Source organism: Opisthocomus hoazin, chromosome 36 (genome assembly GCF_030867145.1).
Source record: "Opisthocomus hoazin isolate bOpiHoa1 chromosome 36, bOpiHoa1.hap1, whole genome shotgun sequence".
Lineage (NCBI taxonomy): Eukaryota > Metazoa > Chordata > Aves > Opisthocomiformes > Opisthocomidae > Opisthocomus > Opisthocomus hoazin.
The window spans coordinates 589,143-604,948 of NC_134449.1; the positions used below are offsets into that span (position 1 = coordinate 589,143).

General features: G+C 59.6%; 1 long non-coding RNA gene across 6 annotated transcripts; it reads left to right on the forward strand.

Moving 5' to 3' along the window:
- Window positions 1-1,553: 1,553 nt before the first annotated feature.
- Window positions 1,554-14,125, forward strand: LOC142365335 (uncharacterized). 6 transcript variants are annotated; one of them, XR_012766421.1, is made up of 7 exons: window positions 1,554-1,832; window positions 2,892-3,707; window positions 8,357-8,756; window positions 9,510-9,673; window positions 10,078-10,445; window positions 10,760-12,171; window positions 12,249-14,125. It is a non-coding gene; the product is annotated as an uncharacterized LOC142365335 (long non-coding RNA). The 6 variants fall into 6 exon arrangements; XR_012766424.1 differs by having other exon boundaries at window positions 10,078-10,215; window positions 10,295-10,445; window positions 10,760-14,125; XR_012766423.1 differs by having other exon boundaries at window positions 10,760-10,826; window positions 11,414-14,124.
- The last annotated feature ends 1,681 nt before the right edge of the window (window positions 14,126-15,806 follow it).

Below are 15,806 nucleotides of genomic sequence, written 5' to 3' on the forward strand. Positions count from 1 at the left end.
TTTCACATTTTCGGAGGAGGGCTGCGAAAGGAGCCTGGCAGGGACCCTCCCCGTTCCCAGGCTACGTGTGAAGTTTGAGGTGGCAAGACAATCAAGCAGCCCCAGTCTCTGTGACTCTGTGCGAGCAGTGCCATGGGCACATGAGGCTGAGCAACAGTTTTCCAGGCTAGCCCCTTCTGGCTGCCAGCTATCTGCACAGTTTCGCATGTTTGAAATAGGGCTGCCGAGGCTCTCGGCACGGACCCCTATACTACGTTGGAAGTTTGAGATGGCAAGACAAGCAAGCAGCCCCAGTCTCTGTGCCTCTGTGCGAGCAGTGCCATGGGCGGGCATATGAGGCTGAGCAACAGCTTTCCTGGCTAGCCCCTTCTGCCTGCCAACTATCTGCAGACGTTTGCATTTTCGAAGGAGGGCTGCGAAGGAGCCTGGCAGGGACCCTCCCCGTTCCCAGGCTACGTGTGAAGTTTGAGGTGGCAAGACAAGCAAGCAGCCCCAGTCTCTGTGCCTCTGTGTGAGCAGTGCCATGGGCAGATGAGGCTGAGCAACACCTTTCCAGGCTAGCTCCTTCTGGCTGCCAGCTATCTGCACAGGTTCGCATTTTCGAAGCAGGGCTGCGAAGGAACCTGGCAGGGACCACCCCCATTCCCAGGCTAGATTTGACGTTTGACGTGGCAAGACAAGCAAGCAGCCCCAGTCTCTGTGCCTCTGTGCAAGCAGTGCCATGGGCAGAGGAGGCTGAGCAACAGCTTTCCAGGCTAGCCCTTTCTGCCTGCCAGCTATCTGCAGACGTTCGCATTTTTGGAGCAGGGCTGCTGGAGGGAGCCTGGCAGGGACCCCCCCTCATTCCCCCTAAGCTACGTTTGAAGTTTGAGGTGGCAAGACAAGCAAGCAGCCCCAGTCTCTGTGCCTCTGTGCGAGCAGTGCCATGGGTAGATGAGGCATGTGTCTTTGCCTTTCCATGTGCCCTAAGGACTGGCGTGGGCCTTTCGGGAGAATCGAGCAGCTGCAAAAGGGTATTTTGGTGCCTCCCAAGGGCCTTCATTTCTGCTTTTGTGCTTTCCAGGCCGCTCTGTTTGCCCTCTGGTGTGGCTTGCAGCTCTACAGGTGCCGTTTGGTGCAGCCCACAGCTCTCCGTCTGCCCTCGGCTGACACCCAGAGCCCTCCCTCTGCCTTTCTCTGTGCCCCACAAATGCCTTTACCCTCTTCTCCCCTCAGGATTGGCTCCAGTGGCCTCCCACCCTGTCCTCAACAAGAGGAAGCTGGGGGACGCACCGGGCACACACGGCGCTTTGGGTCTGGGGGGGCCCCCGGCGGGCGATTCCCGGCGCTGCCGGCTCCACCCCGCGCCCGTCCGCCGGGGAGCGAGGGCCCTGCTCCCGCCGCGCAGCCCCCGGCCCGGCTCCCCTCACGGGCGCTGCCTCCCTTCGCGGGGTCCTTCCGTGCCGCGGGGTGCCCGTTCACCGCCTGCGTGCCGCGGGGTGCCCATTGCCACCGCCTGCGTACGGCGCCGCCTCGGAGCGCCGGCGCGGGTCAGGCGAGCGGCGCGTGCAGCTCCGGCGGGGTCCTGGCGGGAGGGGTCCTGGCTGGCGCGGCGAGGCGGGAGGCGGCGGCGCTGGATGGCTCTCAGCGCGGAACGGCGCTGGGCGCGGGCTGCGGTACCGGTGGGGCAGGGTCTGTGCCGGCAGCAGCCGCGCCTCCCGCCCTGGTGGGGGGGGGTGATGCGATGAACCGCGCAGTCCCTGGACGTGTCGGACTCGAACCCTCCCTTCTGCCCCGACCGCCGCGGTGCCTGGCGCTGGTTACCGACAGCCACAAATTAGCTCGTCAACGCGGTAAGAACATCCCGTCACAAAACGGGTTTCATTCCTTAAAGTCAGCAATGCTAACCTGGGCTGAAGTGTGGTTTTTTTAGTAGCAGCTATAAATGTTTTGCTATTTATTCTTTTTTTAATATTACAAACTGTGTTCCAGCGTTTGCTGCTGAGCCGCAGAATCACAGAATGGTCGGGGTTGGAAGGGCCCTCTGTGGGTCACCCAGCCCAACCCCCTGCCGAAGCAGGGTCACCTGCAGTAGGTTGTAGAGGACCTTGTCCAGGCGGGTTTGGAAGGAGACTCCACAACCTCCCTGGGCAGCCTGGGCCAGGGCTCCGTCACCCTCAGAGGGAAGAAGTTCTTCCTCGGGTTCAGCTGGAGCTTCCTCTGCTTCAGTTTGTGCCCGTTGCCCCTAGTGCTGTCGCTGGGCACCACTGGAAAGAGCTTGGCCCCATCCTCCTGACCCCCACCCTGCAGATATTTAGAGGCATTTCTAAGGTCCCCTCGCAGCCTTCTCTTCTCCAGGCTGAACAAGCCCAGCTCCCTCAGCCTCTCCTCGCAGGAGAGATGCTCCAGTCCCCTCCTCATCCTCGTAGCCCTGCGCTGGACTCTCTCCAGTAGCTCCTCATCTTTCTTGACCTGGGGAGCCCAGCACTGGACACAGCACTGCAGATGGGGCCTCACAAGGGCAGAGCAGAGGGAGAGGAGAACCTCCCTGGACCTGCTGCCCACACTCCTCCTGATGCACCCCAGGATCCTCCCATTGGCCTTCTTGGCACCCAGGGCACGCTGCTGGCTCATGGTCACCCTGTCGTCCCCCAGCACTCCCAGTCCCTCTCCACAGAGCTGCTCTCCAGTAGGTCTGCCCCAAGCCTGTACTGGTGCCTGGGGTTGTTCCTCCCCAGGGGCTGGACCCTGCCCTTGCCCTGGTTGAACCTCATCAGGTTCCTCTCTGCCCAACTCTCCAGCCTGTCCAGGTCACGCTGGATGGCAGCACAGCCTGCTGGTGTATCCACCATTCCTCCCAGTTTGGTGTCATCAGCAAACTTGCTGAGGGTACACTCTAACTCTTCATCCAGGTTGTTGATGAAGAAGTTAAGCAAGACTGGGCCCAGTACTGACCCCTGGGGCACACCACTGGTTACCGGCCTCCAACCAGACTCCGCGCCGCTGATGCCAACCCTCTGAGCTCTGCCACTCAGCCAGTTCTCAACCCACCCCACCGACCACTTGAGCGATGTTCTGCTGAGATAGCTGTAAGCCTTGAAATGCACGTTGACAAATCACCAAACCAAACCTCAGAGTATCGACATCCTGCTGAGCAAATGAGCACGAATCCTTCCTGCTTCGTGCTGGACCAGCATGACCAAATGAGAAAAGAAACTGATCCACAACGCGGAGGAAAACTACGACCTTCATTCTCACGACCCCCAGAGGGACCAGGATGACCCCCTCGCAACAGTACGTGCAGCTGCAAAAAAAATATACCAGGATGTGCCACATAGAGCCCGGAACCACTAAACTATAAAGAGAGACTCTGCTGGGGGGTGGGGTGCGGACCGTTGGCGGAGCAGGAGGCTCCCCGGCCGCCCAGCGCTGTTTTGCCTGCTTCATCGCTTGCTTAAATAAATTCTATTGCTAATAAGTTCACAACTGATTAATTAACAATTGGCTGCTCAATTTGACTTCGTCACGGGACGCGAGCTTCTGTAACAGGTATAAATGTTTTGCAATTTATTTTTTTGAATATTACAAACTGTGTTCTAGCGTTTGCTGCTGAGCCGGTGTTTCAGCGAGGGCAAGGGCCGGAACGTCACGCAGGGGCTGATGCAGCGCAGGTCACTGAAGCTGCTGCCGCGAAAGAACATCGCAAAATTCCATAAAAATATTGCCAGGTATGTTTTCAGCTTGTTTCATTCCTGACTATCGCAATCGTTACTTCTTTTCAAATTTTCAGTCTTTTTTTCTTTTTCTTTTAATTCTAAAGCCGTATCTGCTCAAAGGCTCAGGGCTTTTAATTTGGCTGCTGTATGTAAACACATCAAATACTTTTTTTTGTGCAACTGGGTTACATCTCTACAGCTGCCGAACGGGAGCTGTGAAGAAACAGGCGGGGCAGACGCTGCACACGCTGTATCGTCTCATCGCATCTTTTTTAACCTGTCTCTTAAAACCTCGTCTGAGCTCTGCGTAACCTCCCGCTCGGGGCCGTGCGCGTGCCGCAGGGACGAGTGCCAGCTCTGGCGACACCTCCCTGCCCCTCGCTGGAATCCGGCGCCGGCAACGGGAGCCAGACCCAGGGCGTGGGTGCCCCGGGCTGGGAGGGGGAGTGGGAGTGGGGTCCCAGTGCCGCTGCTGGGGCCGGTGGGCTCCCCGTGCAGCTGTGGGAGCAACTGGGGGTCTTTAGCTTCCAGCCACTGCGGCAGGGATGGCCTGGGTCCCCAAAACCAGCTGCTGGGGGGGACTGGCGTGAGTGAGGGGCTCTGTGCCTGGGGCAAGGGGGCGAGGGTCCGCGTCCCCCCGAGGCAGCGGGGCGGGGGGTGCGGGGGGACTCACCGGGGAATCGGTACCCGGGCTGGGGTACCGGTCGGGCAGGGTCTGTGCCGGCAGCAGCCGCGTCCCCCGCCCTGGGCAGAGACCGCGGCTCCCGGGGGTCCCGGGCCGGCTCTGCTGGAGGCGGTGGCAGCTCCCGACAGCCCGCGGCGTCCCGCTCTGCAGAGCTATAAATTATCTGTCTGCATTGCTGTCATGGCTGCCACAAAGACACGATTTCGTTGCCTGTGGCAGGATACAGGGCAGCAGCACCTTCTGTTCGCTGCCCTGCTGTGCGCTGAGCGGGCGTAACGGGTGAGCACACAGCTGAGATCAGGCCGTGCCAACATCTGCCTTTCTTTGCAGAGCATTCGGAAACCTCGAGGTGCCCTAAAAGTTCGTATAAATAACAAAACAACTCTAAATATCCTATTATTTATGGAAAGTTTTTGATTTTTGCCTGACAGCTCCTTCCAACACCGACATGTCAACAAGAATCTGTATGGCTTTGTTGCCCCCCACCCTCTGTTCCCTCTCTGAGAGCAGAAACGGGTGCAGGGACGGAGTGTTCGCACAACCCCCCAGCTCTGCCCGGGTGCTCGGGCACCAGCGCAGCTCCCGCCGGGCAGGGCCGTCTCCTCCGCAGCACCGGCCCCGCTCCCTCCGCGGCTGCCATGGTGGATGAGACCCCTACGGGATCGTCCCTGGGCATCAGCGGGGAGCGGGACGGCGCGGGCAGAGCCGCAGCACACAGCCCTCGGCACCAGCTCCGTCCCGCTGGCAGGGCCAGGTGCCATCGAGGTGGCGGGGACGGCTGCGGGCCGTGACACCGGGGCTGAGAGCAGCCCCAGCTCGGGGATGGCCGCCATTCCTGCTCTCCAGATGCCCCGAGCCCTCACCTGACGTTCCAGGGCTGGGGCTGGAGCTGGACGTGAGCGTCAGTCTGGGCACAGCGGCGCGGCAGAGCCCCCAGGCAGCTCTCGGACCCCTCGGGAGCCCGCCCGGAATCACGGAGGGTGAAGCAGAGCTGTGCTGCCGGCATTGCCACCCCGTGAATGCTCCCCGACCTCTGCAAATGGAGGCATTTCCCAGTTGTCACAGCCTGCCAGTGTTTCTGCCCAGAAACCTCTGCTACACGCTGCCTTTCCTGGGGGTCTTGGCGGAGACCTGCGCTCCCAGGTTCCCCCGTTCCGTGAGCAAGCAGCCGCTCGCTGGCGGCTTTCCGCACGGGGCCGTTCAGCAGGGATTTGCAACAGCTGGCGGGTGCTGCTTGCAGACACGAGTGGGAAAAGACAGGGAAAACCTTGGGTTAAAATTCTTCCCATTCTGCTCTTCAAGTGCCTCTACCCTGTCTTGGGCTGCCTTTAAGCCTGAGCCCTTCATTCCCCGTCGCAAGTCGCTCGCTGAAGGGAAGGAGAGCAAATTCTGATGTGCCTAAGAAGAACCCGTGCCTCAGTACGAGGGACACTGGCGATACTGGAGAGAGGGAGACCTTGTTGTGGCCGCCAGTACTTAAAGGGGGGCTGTAGGAAAGCTGGGGACAGGCTTTTCAGCAGGGCCTGTTGTGACAGGACAAGGGATAGCAGTTTTAAACTGAAAGAGGGTAGATGTAGATCAGATCTAAGGAAGGCATTTTTTTCTGAGGAGGGTGGTGGGACAGTGGAACAGGTTGCCCAGAGAAGCTGTGCAGGTCCCATCCCTGGCAACGTTCCAGGTCAGGTTGGACAGGGGCTTTGAGTAGCCTCGTCTCGTGGAAGATGTCTCTGCCCGTCTCAGCAGGATGTTCTGACTGGGTGATCCCCGAAGGTCCCTCCCAACCCAACCCATGATTCTGTGGCTCTCAGCCCGTGGATGGTGGTAAGTGCTTCTGAGGTCACTCGTGCCCCGGTACGTGGTGGGCCGGCAGCAGGCGCAGGGGGTGGGCAGGTCTTGTCTCCTTGTAGGAAAACCCTGAAGCAGCTCCCGCGTCCAGACTGGAGCGTGAGGCCGTACGTCGTAGTCTCGGCCCCGCTCTGTGCCTGGCGCGGGGCAGCCCGCAGCCACCTCCAAAGTGTCATCCCTGCGGGTCCCTGCTACCAAAACCCTGCTGATTGCGCCCAATACAGGCACTTTTACGTTCATCCTTGGAGTGCGGGGTCGAACAGGGGCAGGTGGTCCGTGAGTCGGTGGCCGCGATCTCCCCGTGCCGCAGTTGGCTTTCCCCGAGGTCCCTGTTCCTTTTGGCATTCCCCGCAGCTTTTCACAGCTCATTAGCTACGCTTACGATTCGTCACGCTGGGGTTCTGCTTTGGACAGCTTCATCCTTCCATGAAACAGTAACACGTTCTTCACAATCCTGTTTCTTAGTTTCTGTGGTGAATTTTGAACTTACAAGATTACGAAACTGTAGCTATGCTAAGGGTAGGGCTTTACAAAACTACCTACAGCAGCAATAGCCCAGCTGTTTCGATGATCATGTCACATTTTGATTCCCCTTTTTATTCCTCAGTACAACGCCGGGGCTGGAGCTCAGGGTGGTGCTGGCCGAGCCCTGGGGCGAGGGGACAGGGCTGAGCTCTGCCCGGCTGGGTCCCTGCCGTGCTTGGCCCGTCCGCCTCGTGGCTGCGGCAGTGGCTCCGGGCAGCGCTGCGGTCTCAGGCCGGCGTTGCGGCGTGAATCCCGGCCCCTTTTCCCGGGGCGTTTGCAGCATCGCCCCGTGGCGCGGGAGGCGAAGCTCTGGGATTCCTCGTGGAAGTGCTGAGGGATCTCACTGTGGGTGAGAAGTTCAGGCGTCGAGGGTGGCGCATGGACTTTGAAGGCGCGCAGCGTCTGCCCGGGGGGTTGGTTTGAGGAACCTGGTGCCGCAGTCCGCTTGCTGGGCGCGTGGGCTAGCGCCGAGGTGCGGACGTTGCTGTGGGTGGGGGAGGCCTCTAAATATCTGCAGGGTGGGGGTCAGGAGGACGGGGCCAGACTCTTTGCAGTGGTGCCCAGCGGCAGGACAAGGGGCAACGGGCACAAACTGGAGCAGAGGAAGCTCCAGCTGAACCCGAGGAAGAACTTCTTCCCTCTGGGGGTGACAGAGCACTGGCCCAGGCTGCCCAGGGAGGCTGTGGAGTCTCCTTCTCTGGAGATATTCCAGCCCCGCCTGGACAAGGTCCTCTACAGCCTGCTGTAGGTGACCCTGCTTCGGCAGGAGGGTTGGACTAGATGACCCACAGAGGTCCCTTCCAACCCCTACTCTTCTGTGATTCTGTGTTCTCCAGAATGTTGCAGATTCTCTGGCTGCGTGTCCGAGAGGGCAAGAGTTACCCAGCCAATGGTGGGAGTGCTGCTGCACCCCAGTGGGTGCCCAGCGTGCCCTCTGAGCGTGCTGCTCGCACTTGGACCTAGCGGTGCTGCTCCCAGTGGTGTCCCAAACTTGGGGTTGGTTTGCCCGGTGTGCATGACGCCAATGTGCACTCCGAGCAGAGGGGTTTGGCTGCGTGTCTGTGCAGATACGGGTGTCTGTCCTGAGGCAGCAGCCCTCGTTCACAAGCCGACAGCCATTGATGCTCTTCGCATTGCCATAGTCCTCTTCCTAACACACGTGCCCTGTGATTCTGTTAACCGAGTGGTTTGAGTCTCTTTGCGCAGCGTGTATATTAGTAGGCGTGCTGAGTTTCTTCATCCTTGGAGTGCGGGGTCGAACTGGGGCAGGTGGTCCGTGAGTCGGTGGCTGCGATCTCCCCGTGCCGCAGTTGGCTTTCCCCGAGGTCCCTGTTCCTTTTGGCATTGCCCGCAGCTTTTCACAGCTCGTTAGCTACGCTTACGATTTGTCGCTCTGGGGTTCTGCTTTGGACAGCTTCATCCTTCCATGAAACAGTAACACGTTCTTCACAATCCTGTTTCTTAGTTTCTGTGGTGAATTTTGAACTTACAAGATTACGAAACTTAATTATAGTAAGGGTAGGGCTTTACAAAATTACCTACAGCAGCAATAGCCCAGCTGTTTCGATGATCATGTCACATTTTGATTCCCCTTCTTATTCCTCAGTACAACAGCAGCACGCGTCGGGCCTCGGTGAGAGCCACGTGTTGCGCCAGAAGCTGTGCAGAAGTCGGGTGAACGGTCGCTGCGCGCCGCACGCCGCGTTGGTGAGGACTCTCGATGCCTTGAACGTCTGAGCCAGCGCTGCAGGGCGTGAGCCACGTCTGGTTTTCAGATGACCTGCAACGAAGTGGGAGTGCACACCATCCCGGGCGAGTGATGCTCCTTGACGTGCTGTCCTGATGTCTGTCAACTAGTGACGGATCCGGCGTGCCACCTCTCATGCAGAGCATCTCCTCGGTCCCTCTTCCAGGCAGCCAGCCCAGGCAGAGCAGTCACAGCCATCACCTCTGTCCCTGCTCCGTCAAGCTGTAGGGAATCCGAGGAGCAAGTTGAAGACACTCGGGTGAGAAAACTGTTCATAGAATCACAGAATCTTTAAGGTTGGAAAAGACCTCGAAGGTCATCAAGTCCAACCGTCAACCCAACCCCACCATGCCTGCTCAACCATGTCCTGAAGTGCCACGTCCACACGTTTTTTGAACCCCTCCAGGGATGGTGACTCCACCACTGCCCTGGGCAGCCGGTTCCGCTGCTCGACCACTCTTCAGTGAAGACGTTTTTCCTAATGTCCAATCTAAACGTCCCCTGGTGCGACTTGAGGCCATTGCCTCTCCTCCTATTGCCTGTCACTGGGGAGAAGAGACCGACCCCCAGCTCACTACAGCCTGTGTTCAGGCAGCGGTAGAGAGCGATAAATCCCCCTCAGCCTCCTTTTCTGCAGACGGAACAACCCCAGCTCCCTCAGCCGCTCCTCATAAGACGTGTGTTCTAGACCCTTCTCCAGCCTCATGGCCTTGCTCTGGGCACGCTCCAGCACCTCAACGTCCTTCCATTCTGCTCTGCTGAGAAGAGCCTTTTGTTGCCTTCTGGGGAGAAGCGGGCCCGGAGGACGCCGAAGGATGAGCTTGGAGCAAGCGGTGGCTCCAGCACCGAGCTCGTGGCCAAGCACTGGATCCCATGAGTGTGGGCAGGGTTTCTGGCTGTGGCATGCTGGCATCGGCCCATTGAGAGCCTGCTGGGTGGTGACGTCTGTCCTGGTGACAGTGAGGGCCTTGAGTCATGTTTTGATGGTCCCTTTGGTGTGTCTCCCCTGCAGGCTGCGATATTCCAGCTGACCAGCGCTGGCTGCGGGGACCTGGCTGCTGCGCTCAGCCCCAGTCTGCAGGAGCTGGACCTGGGTGATGGTGACATTGGAGACCCCGGACTTCAGCTGCTGTGCGAGGGGCTGAAGCAACCCACCTGCCCGCTGGAGATCATGGGGTGAGGGACCCGGGGCTCCTCGGGGCAGCCCTTGGTGAGGTCTGGGCTGGGGCTGGGCAGCTGCTGCCGGCGGGGACGGGGAGAGGCTGCCGTGGGTCCCTGCACATCCCATGCTCCCTGCCTGCCCACCCGCAGACAAAGAGGGGAGCGTAAAAGTGTGTCCCTCCAGGCACCTTCTTCCCTTTCCCTGGGTCCTACACCCCTGGGGTGGCTTCCAGGTGAGCCTTGTGGGGCAGAGCGGGTGGATTCTCACTCAACGCCTGAAGAAGTTCGCTGGTAGCTCTAACTGTGCCATTGCTTTGGTCCAGCCACGTCCAGTCAACTCCTGGCCATGTTAGCATCTTGCCTGGAGGGTCGTATCCCGTTTCTAGAATTGCCGCTCCAAGATTTACCTCTTTCTTAAGGCTGTTGAGAGGTTGAACGACATTGCTGTTTGGTGGTGGAAGACCTGAGGTTGGACTTCAGTGGTTGTCCTGTCCCCAGCCAGAATGGAGCAGACTCCACCTCTCCGACACCGGGAGATCTTCGCGCTGCGCGCATGGGTGGGTCGTGCCTCCTCTCAGCGGAAGAAGGGTTCTGGTACCAAGGTCCTTCTTCTGAAGGAAGGGCGGGCTCTGTCAGACCAGAGTCGTTCGTGGGGCTGCTGATGGACTTTTCCCAAGTCCGCGAGGTCTTGCGCTGCGCTGCTTTGGCTGAAGAATCAGCAAAGACGGGCGCCCTGCTGGTTTCCACTGCCTGAAGCCCGGCTGAGTGTCAGTGACCTGGGCGAAGGGTGAGCTGGCTGGGGCTTGCGTGCTTTGGACAGAGACGAATGGCCTCGATGAAGGGTCCTCAGGGGAGCAGAAATCCTCAGACCAGCTCAGCCCATTAACCTCCCCGCTCCCCGCCCCGTGCCAGCTCCCGGGCAGGGAGAACAGCAGCTGGGGAGTGGGGAGGACAGCGAGGGGGGCTCTGGCAGGCGCTCGGGAGTGGGAGGGGGTGAAGCAGAGGTGCTACTGGTGCCCGGTCGTGCAGTGTGCTGGGGTGTCAGGCAGTGGTCAGTGCCAGGCGGATTTAAGAGTTCTTCTTCTCTGCTTCTCTCCAAAGGTTGATCAGATCTGGATTAATGAAGGGACGCAGCAGAAGCTGGCTGTCTGAAAGAGAAAAAGCCGAGGTAGAATAAATTGCACATTTCTGGAGCAGGACGAGGTCCCTGGCCTCATGGTGCTCTCACAGAGACAGGCTGAACACTAAAAGTGAGGCAGGGCTGAGGGGATGTTTGTAGCATTTATGGATATTCCCTTTAATGCCAGAAAGGGGTTACCAGCGTCTCTGGTCGGGACGTGGCTGCAGTCGTGGCTGACTGTCGTGACGAGGGCGGGAGATGCTGCTGGGGACTGAGTTCTGCTCGGGCGCGACGGCAGCTCGAAGGGGTCCTGTCCGGATCCCCGTTAGGGCGCGAGGCGGGCAGAGGGACTTAGGGCAGGGATGCAGAAGAACGGTGCTGAGGGTGCAGACAGAGGAGTGTAGGCCCTCCTGCTTGAAGTTTCTGGGAGCTCTGTATGTCAGGGCGGGTGTTTTTCCTGTTCCCAGGGCCCATGGATGAAGATTTTGATAGTTCTGATTTGACAGCTTCAGAGGAGCTTGCTTCTGTCTCTTTTGTTTGTCTTGCTTTTATGCCGGAGAACTGCTTCTGGTTTTGCAAAGGGGGCCTGGCTCGGGGATCTCCTCAGGTTGTGAGGTTTTCCTCCCCTCCCGTAGCCGGTGCCAGCCTCTGGACTCTCCTGGTGCCAGACGATCCCTAGGGATGCCAGCCATGAAATCTTTCCGGGTCTGGTTTTCAGTCCACGAGCAACAACAACATCGCAGTGGCAAAGCAGGAGCACCCTGACCTGCGGAGACGTCCTCTGCTTTGAACTCCCTTGGCCTCCCAGGAAATCCCTGAAAATACCCGTCCAGGTCCTTCCTCCTCCCACCTGGCTGTTCCTGTGCGTGTGTAGTGACGGGATCACGGATCGGTTCTGACGCGAGGGGACTTCGCCGTGAATGCACAGCAGTTTGTGCCTGTAACCACGCGGACGAGGCGAGCATCCCTGACGGCGCTGGGGCGAGGATTCGTGGAAGCAGAGAATGGCAGAATAGCTGGGCTGGGAAGGACCCAACTGCCTGCTCGAGCTGGGTCGGCGGGAGCAGCTTGCCTCGGTCGTGTCCCATCGGGTCTTGAGTACCCGCAGGGACTGAGAAGCTGCAGCCTCTCCGGGCAGCCAGGTCTGACGCTTGATCACGCGCACAGTAACAAGCTTTTTGTTACGTTTGCAGAGTCCCCAAGTGCGAGGTGCAGCAGCTGGGGGGGACAGGGGACGGAAAGGAGGGGCTCCTGGGCTCGGAGTGCCCGCCAACCCGACAGCCGAAGGTGTCTGCTGGTGCTGCTGGTGGTCTGGGTCTGTCCCAGCCCAGCCCCTGCCTGGCAGAGGGGCTGCGGAGCCGCAGCTGGACCACGCTGAGCGGGATCTCCTGGGGTGCGACAGTGGGGGGGTGCACGGGCTGCTCATCTCTCCTGCTCTGTGCGTGTGGGTGCCAGCGCCGTCCCCGCCAGCAAGTCTCGTTCTGCCTCCAGAACAGCCGAGGAGGAGTCTGTCGGAGCAGCTGCCGTCCTGTGTTCACTGTCCCTGCGGAGAAGCGACTTCGAGCCCATTCTCAGAGCCGGCGAGCCAGTGACCACGCTTGGGCGGACGTGCCCGTCCTCGGGCCCCTCCTCGCGCTTGCGCTCGGTGGCAGCGACAGCCAAACTCCTCCAGCAGTGCCTCCCCGGGGGGTCAGCTACAGGAGAGGTGGTCTGCGGGGGGCTGGGACCAGTCTGTGCAACTCAGACCAGTGACCAGGGGTGATGTTCAGGCAGGGCGAAGAAAGGAGTGTGTGGAGAGCAGGAATGGCGGCCATCCCCGAGCCGGGGCTGCTCTCAGACCCAGTGTCACGGCCCGCAGCCGTCCCCGCCACCTCGATGGCACCTGGCCCTGCCAGCGGGACGGAGCTGGTGCCGAGGGCTGTGTGCTGCGGCTCTGCCCGCGCCGTCCTGCTCCCCGCTGATGCCCAGGGACGATCCCGTAGGGGTCTCATCCAGCATGGCGGCCGGGGAGGGAGCGGGGCCGGTGCTGCGGAGGAGACGGCCCTGCCCGGCAGGAGCTGCGCTGGTGCCCGGGCAGCCGGGCAGAGCTGGGGGGTTGTGCGAACCCTCCCTCCCTGCACCCGTTTCTGCTCTCAGAGAGGGAACAGAGGGTGGGGGGCAACAAAGCCATACAGATTCTTGTTGACATGTCGGTGTTGGAAGGAGCTGTCAGGCAACAATCAAAAACTTTCCATAAATAATAGGATATTTAGAGTTGTTTTGTTATTTATACGAACTTTTAGGGCACCTCGAGGTTTCCGAATGCTCTGCAAAGAAAGGCAGATGTTGGCACGGCCTGATCTCAGCTGTGTGCTCCCCCGTTACGCCCGCTCAGCGCACAGCAGGGCAGCGAACAGAAGGTGCTGCTGCCCTGTATCCTGCCACAGGCAATGAAATCGTGACTTTGTGGCAGCCATGACAGCAATGCAGACAGATAATTTATAGCTCTGCAGAGCGGGACGCCGCGGGCTGTCGGGAGCTGCCACCGCCTCCAGCAGAGCCGGCCCGGGACCCCCGGGAGCCGCGGTCTCTGCCCAGGGCGGGGGACGCGGCTGCTGCCGGCACAGACCCTGCCCGACCGGTACCCCAGCCCGGGTACCGATTCCCCGGTGAGTCCCCCCGCACCCCCCGCCCCGCTGCCTCGGGGGGACACGGACCCTCGCCCCCTTGCCCCAGGCACAGAGCCCCTCACTCACGCCAGTCCCCCCCAGCAGCTGGTTTTGGGGACCCAGACCGTCCCTGCCGCAGTGGCTGGAAGCTAAAGACCCCCAGTTGCTCCCACAGCTGCACGGGGAGCCCACCGGCCCCAGCAGCGGCACTGGGACCCCACTCCCACTCCCCCCCCCAGCCCGGGGCACCCACGCCCTGGGTCTGGCTCCCGTTGCCGGCGCCGGATTCCAGCGAGGGGCAGGGAGGTGTCGCCAGAGCTGGCACTCGTCCCTGCGGCACGCGCACGGCCCCGAGCGGGAGGTTACGCAGAGCTCAGACGAGGTTTTAAGAGACAGGTTAAAAAAGATGCGATGAGACGATACAGCGTGTACAGCGTCTGCCCCGCCTGTTTCTTCACAGCTCCCGTTCGGCAGCTGTAGAGATGTAACCCAGTTGCACAAAAAAAAGTATTTGATGTGTTACATACAGCAGCCAAATTAAAAGCCCTGAGCCTTTGAGCAGATACGGCTTTAGAATTAAAAGAAAAAGAAAAAAAGACTGAAAATTTGAAATGAAGTAACGATTGCGATAGTCAGGAATGAAACAAGCTGAAAACATACCTGGCAATATTTTTATGGAATTTTGCGATGTTCTTTCGCGGCAGCAGCTTCAGTGACCTGAGCTGCATCAGCCCCTGCGTGACGTTCCGGCCCTTGCCCTCGCTTAAAGACCGGCTCAGCAGCAAACGCTAGAACACAGTTTGTAATATTCAAAAAAATAAATTGCAAAACATTTATACCTGTTACAGAAGCTGGCCTCCCGTGACGAATTCAAATTGAGCAGCCAATTGTTAATTAATCAGTTGTGAACTTATTAGCAATAGAATTTATTTAAGCAAGCGATGAAGCAGGCAAAACAGCGCTGGGCGGCCGGGGAGCCTCCTGCTCCGCCAACGGTCCGCACCCCACCCCCCAGCAGAGTCTCTCTTTATAGTTTAGTGGTTCCGGGCTCTATGTGGCACATCCTGGTATATTTTTTTTGCAGCTGCACGTACTGTTGCGAGGGGGTCATCCTGGTCCCTCTGGGGGTCGTGAGAATGAAGGTCGTAGTTTTCCTCCGCGTTGTGGATCAGTTTCTTTTCTCATTTGGTCATGCTGGTCCAGCACGAAGCAGGAAGGATTCGTGCTCGTTTGCTCAGCAGGATGTCGATACTCTGAGGTTTGGTTTGGTGATTTGTCAACGTGCATTTCAAGGCTTACAGCTATCACAGCAGAACATCGCTCAAGTGGTTGGTGGGGTGGGTTGAGAACCGGCTGAGTGGCAGAGCTCAGAAGGTTGGCATCAGCGGCGCGGAGTCTGTTTGGAGACTGGTAATGAGTGGTGTGCCCCAGGGGTCAGTACTGGGCCCAGCCTTGTTTAACTTCTTCATCAACGACCTGGATGAAGAGTTAGAATGTACCCTCAGCAAGTTTGCTGATGACACCAAATTGGGAGGAGTGGTGGACACACCGGCAGGCTGTGCTGCCATTCAGCGTGACCTGGACAGGCTGGAGAGTTGGGCAGAGAGGAACCTGATGAGGTTCAACCAGGGCAAGGGCAGGGTCCTGCACCTGGGGAGGAACAACCCCAGGCACCAGTACAGGCTTGGGGCAGACCTGCTGGAGAGCAGCTCTGCGGAGAGGGACTGGGAGTGCTGGGGGACGACAGGGTGACCATGAGCCAGCAGTGTGCCCTGGGTGCCAAGAAGGCCAATGGGATCCTGGGGTGCATCAAGAGGAGTGTGGGCAGCAGGTCAGGGAGGTTCTCCTCTCCCTCTGCTCTGCCCTTGTGAGGCCCCATCTGCAGTGCTGTGTCCAGTGCTAGGCTCCCCAGTTCAAGAAAGATGAGGAGCTACTGGAGAGAGTCCAGCGCAGGGCTACGAGGATGAGGAGGGGACAGGAGCATCTCTCCTGCGAGGAGAGGCTGAGGGAGCTGGGCTTGTTCAGCCTGGAGAAGAGAAGGCTGCGAGGGGACCTTAGAAATGCCTCTAAATATCTGCAGGGTGGGGGTCAGGAGGACGGGGCCAGACTCTTTCCAGTGGTGCCCAGCGACAGGACAAGGGGCAACGGGCACAAACTGGAGCAGAGGAAGCTCCAGCTGAACCCGAGGAAGAACTTCTTCCCTCTGAGGGTGACGGAGCCCTGGCCCAGGCTGCCCAGGGAGACTGTGGAGTCTCCTTCTCTGGAGATATTCCAGCCCCGCCTAGACGCGGTGCTGTGCAGCCTGCTGTGGGTGACCCTGCTTGGGCAGGGGGTTGGGCTGGGTGACCCACAGAGGTCCCTTCCCCCACCCCGCCCCGTG